Raw genomic sequence first — 9,791 nt, 5'->3', positions numbered from 1 at the left:
TATTTACATCATATGAACAAATGTGTTCGTGAAAGTTCTTTTATCGCTCAGTTGTTAACTGAATTGCTTGAGGACAAGCAATAAGCTAAGCTTGGGGGGAGTTGATACGTCCAAAACGTATCTACTTTCCCGAACACTTTTGCTGCTGTTTTGCCTCTAATTTGTGTATTTTGGATGCAACTAACACGGACTAACGCTGTTTTCAGCAGAACTGTTCTGGTGTCTCATTTTTGTGCAGAAATCCAACTTTCAGGAAAAACCTCAGGATTTTGACAGAAGACCCTATTTTCCCAGAATACTGACGGAGCCAGAAGGACAAATCAAGTGGAGGCCCGAGGGCCCCACACCATAAGGCGGCGCGGCCTAGGGGGGGCCCGCACGGCCCTATGGTGTGGCCCCCTCGGCCGGCCTCCGACGCCCTCCTTCGGACTATATATCGGCCTCGACCTAAAAACGCACGGGGAGAAGTCGAAGTCGCCAGAAACCCTCCAGAACGCCGCCACATCGCGAAACTCCGTCTCAGGAGCCAGAAGTCTCCGTTCTGGCACTCCGCCGGGACGGGGAATTGGAGGAGATCATCGCCATCATCACCACCGACGCCTCTACATCGACCAGCCATGTTTCCCCCATCCATGTGTGAGTAATTCCCCCGCTGTAGGCCGAAGGGGATGGTAGGGATTGGATGAGATTGGTCATGTAATAGCATAAGTGTCGTGGTATCGTCACGGCATATGCCATAGGGTGGCTAATCGAAGGTGGTCCCTGAGAGATCTCACGGCGGTATCCGGAAGCGGGTATGGGCACGAGCGACACGGCGACGTACCCAGGTTCGAGGCCCTCCGATGGAGGTAAAACCTCTACTCCTGCTAGAGTGTATATGATATCACACAGTACAATGGTGCTCCTAGAGCTGTGTCCGGCTGCCCCTGGGAGGCTAAGGGAAACGATGGTCTCTCTCTCAGGGCAGCGCTAAGGGTAGAATGAAGTGAGAATGATCGATCTCCTGCACGAGAGGGGGTAGTGCGGCTTATATAGGCACCGGCACTTTACATATAAGACCCTATAGTTTACTGGCCGGCTTGGCCGGCTCCGGCTTCCGCTCCTTCCCGAGGTAGTGACGTCAGGAGCCGTTGAGGCGTAGTGGCCTGTCCCATCCGGCTCCCCAGGTCAGCGGTATGGAGAGGAGGTGTCCCTGTCGCCGTCAGCCACTGTAGCCAGTACGGATCGTCGTTAGCCATGATGGCCTGTCCGGCGCGTGGCACTATTGCTCCACAGTGCCCCGCGCTTTACGGAAGATGAAGTCAGCGTGGACTTTGGGAACCCGAATCACCAGCCCGGTTCCTTCCAGTGCAAGACTCGCCAGCCTCGAGTCGGTCTGAGGTCTGCACCCCGATCGGATATGGCTTGTAGAAGCCGGCCCAGCCTACGACATTGGCGGCCGTAGCCGAGGCCGACTAGGACCTAGAGCCAGCCGGCTACCGGACCAGCCGGCCACGGCGCGCCGGCCCGGCTGCTCCTCAGCCGGCCTTTGCCGCGAGCCGGCCAGTGGCCAGCCGGCTGCTCCGCGTCCATTGCCCTACCCGGGGTCTTCCCCCCGACATTAGCCCCCGAAGCTGGCAAGGTCCTGCGTTTAGAAGGACCTAGGCAGGTTTTCCTGGCTTCTTGAACATACTTGGCGGCACTCGGAGGGGCCGACTGAGAGTTTTCATTCAGCCGGCTGCGCCCTCATCCGGCTCGTTCTTGCCGGCTGCTATTTACACTTGTGCAGCTTTTGCTTTCTCGCAGGTTTTGATGGCGTCTCCGCCTTGCTGATAGCTTTTGGTCCGAGTTGAACTTCTTGTCCGGCTCCGGCTCGCTGCGCGCCGGAGTCTCCGCCGCCTCGGGTCCTGCACCCGACTTGACCGGCCTGACGCCAGGGCTCTGCCGCCGGTTCGTCTGGTCACATCAATGTCCCCTCCGGATCCGGTGCGGTTGTGGGCGACGTGGTGTGGCAGTTTTTGGTAACGGCAGCGGTCGTGGGGGGAGTTACGGCGCAGTAAATCCGGAGACGTGGCCCACATGGGCCACTTGGAGGCCAACCGCCCATGGCTGAGGGCTTTAAATGCCGCGGGGGAGGCATCGAGGCGGCACTTGCCCCCTTCTTCCTCCTTGCGCTCCCGTTTTCGCTCCTTCTCGCGCTCGAGCACTTCACTGCCCCGACGCCGTCCTTCTTCCGTTCTCCTGGCGAGCTTCAGCGAGCGGTTGCCCCGACGATCCTCCGCCGAGCTGCCGCCGCAACCCCGCCAATCCGGCGCCACGGGGCCACGCGCATCGACGGCGCGCTCTTCTCCACCGCGATCTCCTCCGGCGAGGAGCGGCTCTTCTTCGCCCTTCCGCCTCTCCTGGACCTCCTCCTCTTCTTCGTCCTCGATGGCCCAGCCGAGCGGCTCCTGGAAAGGTTCTTACATGCGGGAGGACGATATTGCTCGGCTCGTGCGCCTCCGCCGCATCCCGGCGGGGGTGATTACGAGGGCGCCGGGCGCGGAGAAGGAGCCTCGGCCGGAGCCCGGCGAACGCGTGGTCTTCGGCGCGCACCTCGATCGCGGATTGGGCCTGCCGGCCTCCAACTTCTTCCGCCGGTTCCTCGACCACTTCGGCCTGCAGCCGCACCACCTGCCGGCCAACGCCATGATCCTCCTCAGCTGCTACGTGGCCTTCATGGAAGGCTACGCCGGCTTGTGGCCGGATGTGGAGTTTTGGAGCCGGCTCTTCTACATCAAGGTGCAGACGACCGAAGGCCGCCTGAGGACCTGCGGCGCCGCCTCCATCTATCCTCGTACGGGTACGTCCTTCCCGCGGATTCCGACTGTCGATTCTGTGAAGAATTGGCAAATGTCTTTCTTCTATGTGAGGAACGAGAGCCCGGCTTTCGACCGGCTCAACCTGCCGGAATACAACCCGGCTCCGCCAGTCGGCAGGCTCATCTGGGGCTGCAACGCCAAGTCCTCGGACCCGGACGCGGAGGTGAACCTCCTGTGGAACTTTCTGGGTGAGTGCGTCACGGGGGGCCGGCTGAGTGCTGAGGACCTCCTCTGCACCTACGTCATGCGCCGGGTCATACCGCTCCAGTGGTGCGTCCACAAGATCGGCCACATGTCCGGCCGGCTCGACCCGACACGGACGTCGAAGGTGGAGCTCTCCAAGTCTCAGGTGGCTCGCCGGGTGAACAACATCACCAAGGCCAACATGCCGGACAACTGGGATTGGGGGCTGCCGCCCTACGACCGGGAGCAGCCGCCTGAACTGGTAAGTTTAACGTTTTTGCCGTCTTCCGGCTTGCGGCTGCGTGGCCGACTTGATATTTATCTTGTTGTTTTCAGCTTTTCACCCGCCAAGGCATCGAGGATGGCGACTTGGCGACGAAGGTCTGGACGCCGGATCACGTCGACCCGGCTGACCCAGCCGGCGACCAAGCCGGCGACGACGATCTGCCGGAGGTGCTGGATCAGGGCGGCCAGGGGGAGCATAACCCGCCGCCTTCGCCTGAGCATGAGCAGGAGCAGGAGCAGCCGCAGGCGGAGCCGGCGGAATCCGGCACGGGGCCAATCCCGGCAGTGCCTCTGCGCGCGGTGCCGCCTACGGGCACGGCGACTTCTGCGCCGAAGGGGAGGAAGCGGGCCGTCGGCGGGTCTACGGCTGCTACGGAGGCGAGAGCCAAGAAGCAGCGCCGGCTGGCGCCCAAGAAGGTCCCGGAGAAAGCCGGGTGAGTTCTTTTTCCTCTGCTGTTTGATTCCTTTTCTTTCCTTCCGTTTTGTACTTATCTTTTCTTGCTTGTTCGACTAGGGCCGCGATTAAGTTTACCCAGGGAGGCGGCTCTCGGCAGGCTCCTCCCGTCACGTCGCCGCTTCAGCGGCAGAGGAGGGAGCCAACCCCGCAACCTTCGGCACGCGCGCGCACGCCGCCGGCTGCTAACGTGCCGCCTGCGGCCACGCCACCTTCTGCGGGGGCGTCTTCTTCTGCCGCGCCTTCTGCGGCGCCTGGCGGCGGAGACCAGGGTCAGTCGGCGCGCCGGCCGACCATAGACGATATGTTCCCGCGCCGCGCCCCATTTGTGGAGCAGGCGGCCGGAGCTGGCAGGGGCATGCCAACTGCGGCCGGAGCTGGAGCTGGCGGGGCTGCGCCGCCTACGACCGGAGTCGGCGGGCCCACGCCCGACGTCGTGGTGCTGGAGAGCACCCCGGAAGGAGCGCCTCAAGCGCCGGATGCGACGGCTCCCACCGGGCCGACTGCTTTGACCGCGCCGCCTCCAGCTTCGGAGCCGACGAGGAGGGAGCCGGCCGGGAAGGAGTTGGCGAGGGAGGAGCCAGCGCGCTCGAAGGACGCCGACTCCCGGGCGCTGGTGAGGACGGAGGGCCCTTCGGACCCAGCTAAGGGCCTTCATGTGGCCAAGGGGGCCCGGCTGCTGCATGTGCCGTCTGCCTCCGACTCCAGCCTCGGCTCGGCTGGCACCATGGAGGCTGCATGGCACCAGGCGGATGCCTGTGAGGTGACCAGCCGGGAGGGCCAGCCAGGCGTGGCGCCCATGAAGCTGTTCTTCTCCGGCTTCCGTGGCAGCCTCAAGGCCAAGGCCGCCGAGACCCTTGCCCAGCTGGCGACGCTGGAGGATGCCGACAAGGTATGTGTTCATTTTTTGCAATTCTGTTGTCATCCTGGTAGCCCTCCGAGGCATGGTCCGGCTGCTTGGAGCCGGTCCGGGTTTCGTCTGCATATCTAATTGTTTCTTTCAGGCGGTTGCAGAGCGACGCACCGTTTTGTACAACAAGGTGGTGACTAGCTACCACAAGGCCAAGATCGAGCGAGCCGGCTTGGCTCGCGAGCTGGAGGCTGTCAAGGGTGAGGCCTTCTCTCTTTTGACTTGCTCTTTCTGTTGAGTTTCTTTTTTACTGACGGCTCATTTTTGCTGGCTTGCAGCTGAGGCCGCCCGGATCCCACAGCTGGAGTCGGACCTCCGAGTTGCCCGCGCTCAATGCGTCACGAGCGAGGAGGCGAACCGGGCCGCTGCCGCCAAGCTGAAGGTGGCCGACGGGGAGCTGAAGCGGCTGCGCCTCCTCGAAGCTAACCACCTCAAGGAACTTGCCGCCCTCAAGAAGGACGGGGAGGAGAAGCTGGCGGACCTGAGCAGGCGGCTGGATGAGGTGGAGCGGCAGCGGCTTGCGCTTCGCGAAGAGGTGACCACCAAGTCCAACGAGCTGTCGGCCACCGCCAAGCGGTGGTTGGAGGAACTTAGTGCGCTCGACCGCGGCTTGGCGGGTGAGTCTTTTGTCTTACGCCTTCCCCTTTGCCGGCTTTCGGCCGTTGGCTGCCGGCTTAGGTTGGCGGCCGGCGGCAGAAACTTGATTTCTTCGATATCTCCATCTTCGGGCTGGGGGTAGTCGGTTCTTGCCGGCTGCCGCCAGGCTTTTTTTTTTTTTTTTTTTTTACTTCGAAATCTCCATCTTCGGGCTGGGGGCAGTCGGTTCTTGCCGGCTGCCGCCAGGCTTACTTTAGAGCTTCGGAATCTCCATCTTCGGGCTGGGGGCAGTCGGTTCTTGCCAGCTGCCGCCAGGCTTTTTTTTTTTTTTTTACTTCGAAATCTCCATTTTCGGGCTGGGGGCAGTCGGTTCTTGCCGGCTGCCGCCAGGCTTACTTTAGAGCTTCGGAATCTCCATCTTCGGGCTGGGGGCAGTCGGTTCTTGCTGGCTGCCGCCAGGCTTACTTTAGGACTTCGAAAATTTGCATTTTTCAGCTTATTTCGGCTTTGACAGCTCCTGACATGCTTTTCTTCTTTGCAGCGTCCTTCCCTGAGGCGCAGGAGGCGGCGTTAGCGGCTGTTGGCAGGAGCGCCGGCTGGCCACTGGGGAGCAGAGCTCCGACTGCTTTACCATGGATGACTATCTGTCGTCCATGGCCGCCCGCGTGGAGCCGGTCACCAAGCTTGGCTGGGAGCTGCGGAAGGCGGCGGAAGAGCTGATCCGACTGCTGTGGCCGACGGAGACGCTGCCGCAAGATCTCTCCAATCTCATCGCTTGGCTGGACAGGGCTCCCGACCGCTTCTTGGACTGGAAGGAGTCGGCCACGCGCGCCGGAGCCGATATGGCGCTGTCTTTTGTGCTCTCCTGGTATAACGAGGTTAGCCTCGACCAGTTGGAGTACCGGCGCGCCGACGTGGAGGACAAGCTCCCGGCGGAGAACAAGACTGCTCGGCTTGCCCGCGCCTGCGCCATTGCCGACTTCGTCGACAAGTCCATCTTCATCGCGGACCCGAATCCGTTGTCTGACGACGAGGAGGAGGAGGCTGAGGACGAGGAGGCAGACGACGTGCCCGAGGATGACCCGGCAGCCGGCTCTGCTGATGCTCCTCCGGCTGGTCCTGATCCAGCCGGTGCTTAGCTTCTACCTGTTACCTTATGCTTTTGCAAGACAACTCGTTAAATCCCCGGGATGCCGGGTGCATATGTAAGACAATATTATTATCCTTTTATTAAGGCACACTTTAATGTGTTTGTTAATCATTTGTGTGCCGAGTTGCTTTCTTTCGACTTGTTCGCTTTTTCCTATCCGCCCCACTCTTTGGCTGTGCTCTTGCCGGTCGTACGTCCGACTTGCGATCCGTCGCCGGATCAAGAGCGGGCCGCTGAGGGAGGCCGACAGTACTTCAGTCGAACGAGCTGAATTCGGCAATCCGGCACTTTTATGAAAAGTTGCAAGTCAACTTGCTTTTACTCTTTCCCTTAGTCGTTTTTCGCGTGCCGGCTCCCTAGGCCTTACTCCCGCTAGCCGGACAGCCGGGTTGCGGTCTGTAGCTGGATCGGAAGCCGGCTGTCGGAAACCGGATCACGTTACTGAGCCGGCCGCGTGAAAGGGTTCAAGCCAATTGGCGAAACGAAGTAGAGTATGCGAAACACTTGTCGGAAACGGCGCTCTTGGCGCATGCTTTTCATAGCTTACAAAAGGGATACAAGGGATACATACATTCCTGCTCTCATGTGTAAAATGGTCGAAGCAACCTGACATTCCAGGGACGTTTAGTCCCTTCGCCAGTTTTGCTTGCCTTGTTCTTTTTGGCCTCTTGGGCATCTATGAGATAGTAGGAGTCATTGCCTACTGCCTTGCTCACGATGAAGGGACCCTCCCATGGGGATGCTAGTTTATGCTGTCCGGCTGTCCGTTGGATCAGCCGGAGCACTAGGTCTCCTTCTCGGAATGCTAAGGTCTTGACCTTCCGGCTGTGGTAGCGATGGAGGCTTTGCTGGTATACGGTTGACCTGGATTCGGCCATCAGCCGGACCTCTTCAACCAGGTCGACTCCATCTTCGCGAGCCTCTTTGGCTTCAGCTTCTGTGTAGAGCTTGATCCTTGGCGCGTCGTGCTCGATATCAGTCGGCAGGACGGCTTCGGCCCCGTATACGAGGAAGAAGGGTGTGAAGCCGACTGAGCGGTTTGGCGTCGTGCGCAGGCTCCACAGCACGCTGGGCAGCTCTTCAATCCAGCAGGCGGCTGAGCGCTCAAGCGGCTCCACCAGCCGGGGCCGGATGCCGGCTAGGATCAAGCCATTTGCCTTTTCCACTTGGCCGTTGGTCTCCGGGTGCGCCACAGATGATAAGTCCATCCGGATCCCCATCTCCCCGCAGTAGCGTTTGAAGATGCCTTCTGCGAAGTTGCTGCCGTTGTCGGTGATGATGCTATGCGGGTAGCCATATCTTACGATTATCTCTTTGAGGAATGTGACGGCTGTGGAGCCGTCCAGCTTCTTGATTGGCTTGGCTTCGATCCACTTGGTGAATTTGTCAATCATCACTAAGAGATGAGTCATGCCGCCTCGGGCTGTTTTGAATGGGCCCACCATATCCAAGCCCCATACGGCAAACGGCCAAGTATTGGGGATGGTCTTCAAGGCGGAAGCCGGCGTGTGCCTTTGCTTGGCGAAGCGTTGGCAGCCGTTACACTTCTTCACCAGTTCTTCTGCGTCTCTTAGCGCAGTCGGCCAGTAAAAACCGTGCCGGAAAGCTTTGGCCACTATGGCTCTGGAGGAGGCGTGGTGGCCGCACTCACCCTGATGGATTTCCCGTAGGAGTTCAATCCCTTCAGCCATCTCGACGCACCGCTGGAGCACCCCACTTACGCTGCGTTTGTACAGCTCGTGGTTGATGATTGTATAGGCCTTGGCCCTTCTCTCAATCTGCCTGGCCTGGATTCTGTCATCAGGCAGCACACCGTCGGTGAGGTAGGAGAGAAATTCTTGTGCCCATGAAGGTACGCATCTTATCTCGAATACGCTGACCAACAGGGTCTCCCGCGTGGGAGCTTCCGGCTTCGACTGCGTGGTCGCCGGGTTCGGCTTGCTAGCCGGCGGGTTCGGCTTGCTAGCCCCCGAGTTTGGCGATGAAGCCCCCGGGTTAGACTGAGAAGTCTCCGGGTTCGGCGTGGTAGCCGGCGGGTTTGGCTTGTTAGCCCCCGACTTGGGCGATGAAGCCCCCGGGTTCGGCTGAGCAGCCCCCGGGTCAGCCGGCACGAATATTGAATCCGAATCCGGTGACGGTATGATGGACGGCTTCTTGATGACCTCCAAGGCGATGCCCGGCGGAATGGCTTGCCGGGTTGAGCCAATCTTGGACAAGGCGTCAGCCGCCTCGTTGTTTGCTCGTGGCACATGGTGGAATTCGCAGCCGTCGAAGAAGCCGGATAGCTGCTGGACATGGAAGCGGTATGAGGCCATGTTGGCGTCCTTCGCATCCCAGTCGCCAGATGCTTGTTGTATGACCAAGTCGGAGTCGCCGAAGCATAGTATGCGACGCACGCCAATCTCCTTGGCCAGCTTCAGCCCATGAATGAGCGCTTCATACTCCGCCACGTTGTTGGATGCGGCGAAGTGGATCTGTAGGACGTAGTCCAGTCGGTCTCCCTTGGGAGAGGTGATGACGATGCCGGCTCCCAAGCCGTTGCGCATCTTCGAGCCGTCGAAGTGCATCTTCCAATGTGTGGAATCTGGCACAGGCGGCAGATATTGCATCTCAGCCCAGTCGACGAAGAAGTCCGCGAGGATCTGCGACTTGATGGCTGTGCGTGGCTCGTAGAGGATGGTGTGGGCGGCTAGCTCCAGGGCCCACTTGGCAACCCGGCCGTTGGCATCCTTGCTGCCGATGATTTCCGCCAAGGGCGCTGTGGCTACCACCCTGATGGGATGTTCTTGGAAGTAGTGCTTGAGCTTCTTGGCTGCCATGTAGACACCGTAGGTGACCTTCTGGTAGTGGGGGTAGTTTTGCTTCGACTGGGAGAGCACTTCGCTGAGGTAATAGACTGGGCGCTGGACCAGCTGCTCTCTGTTTTCGGCTTCTTTGCGCTCCACCACCAGGACAACGCTAACCACTCGGTTGGTGGCTGCGATGTACAACAGCATCGGCTCCATTGAACCCGGCGTTGCAAGGATTGGCGCGGTTGAGAGCACGCGCTTTAAGTCACGGAAGGCTTCATCCGCCTGCGGTGACCAAACGAACTTGTCCGCCTTCTTCATCAATTGATACAGGGGCAGTGCCTTCTCCCCCAGCCGGCTGACGAAGCGGCTCAAGGAAGCCAGGCAGCCAGCGAACTTCTGGACGTCCTTGAGGCACTGCGGCAGCTCCATTTTCTCAATGGCACTGATCTTCTCCGGGTTGGCTTCGATTCCTCGCTGAGAGACGAGGTAGCCCAGGAGTTGGCCGGCTGGCACGCCGAATGTGCACTTGGCCGGGTTGAGCTTCATCCGGAATCTTCGCAGATTGGTGAAGGTTTCTCTC

The sequence above is a fragment of the Lolium perenne genome, chromosome 7 (assembly GCF_019359855.2).
Source record: "Lolium perenne isolate Kyuss_39 chromosome 7, Kyuss_2.0, whole genome shotgun sequence".
Lineage (NCBI taxonomy): Eukaryota > Viridiplantae > Streptophyta > Magnoliopsida > Poales > Poaceae > Lolium > Lolium perenne.
The sequence above is the reverse complement of the archived record's forward strand: the minus strand, read 5'-3'. Positions refer to the sequence as shown.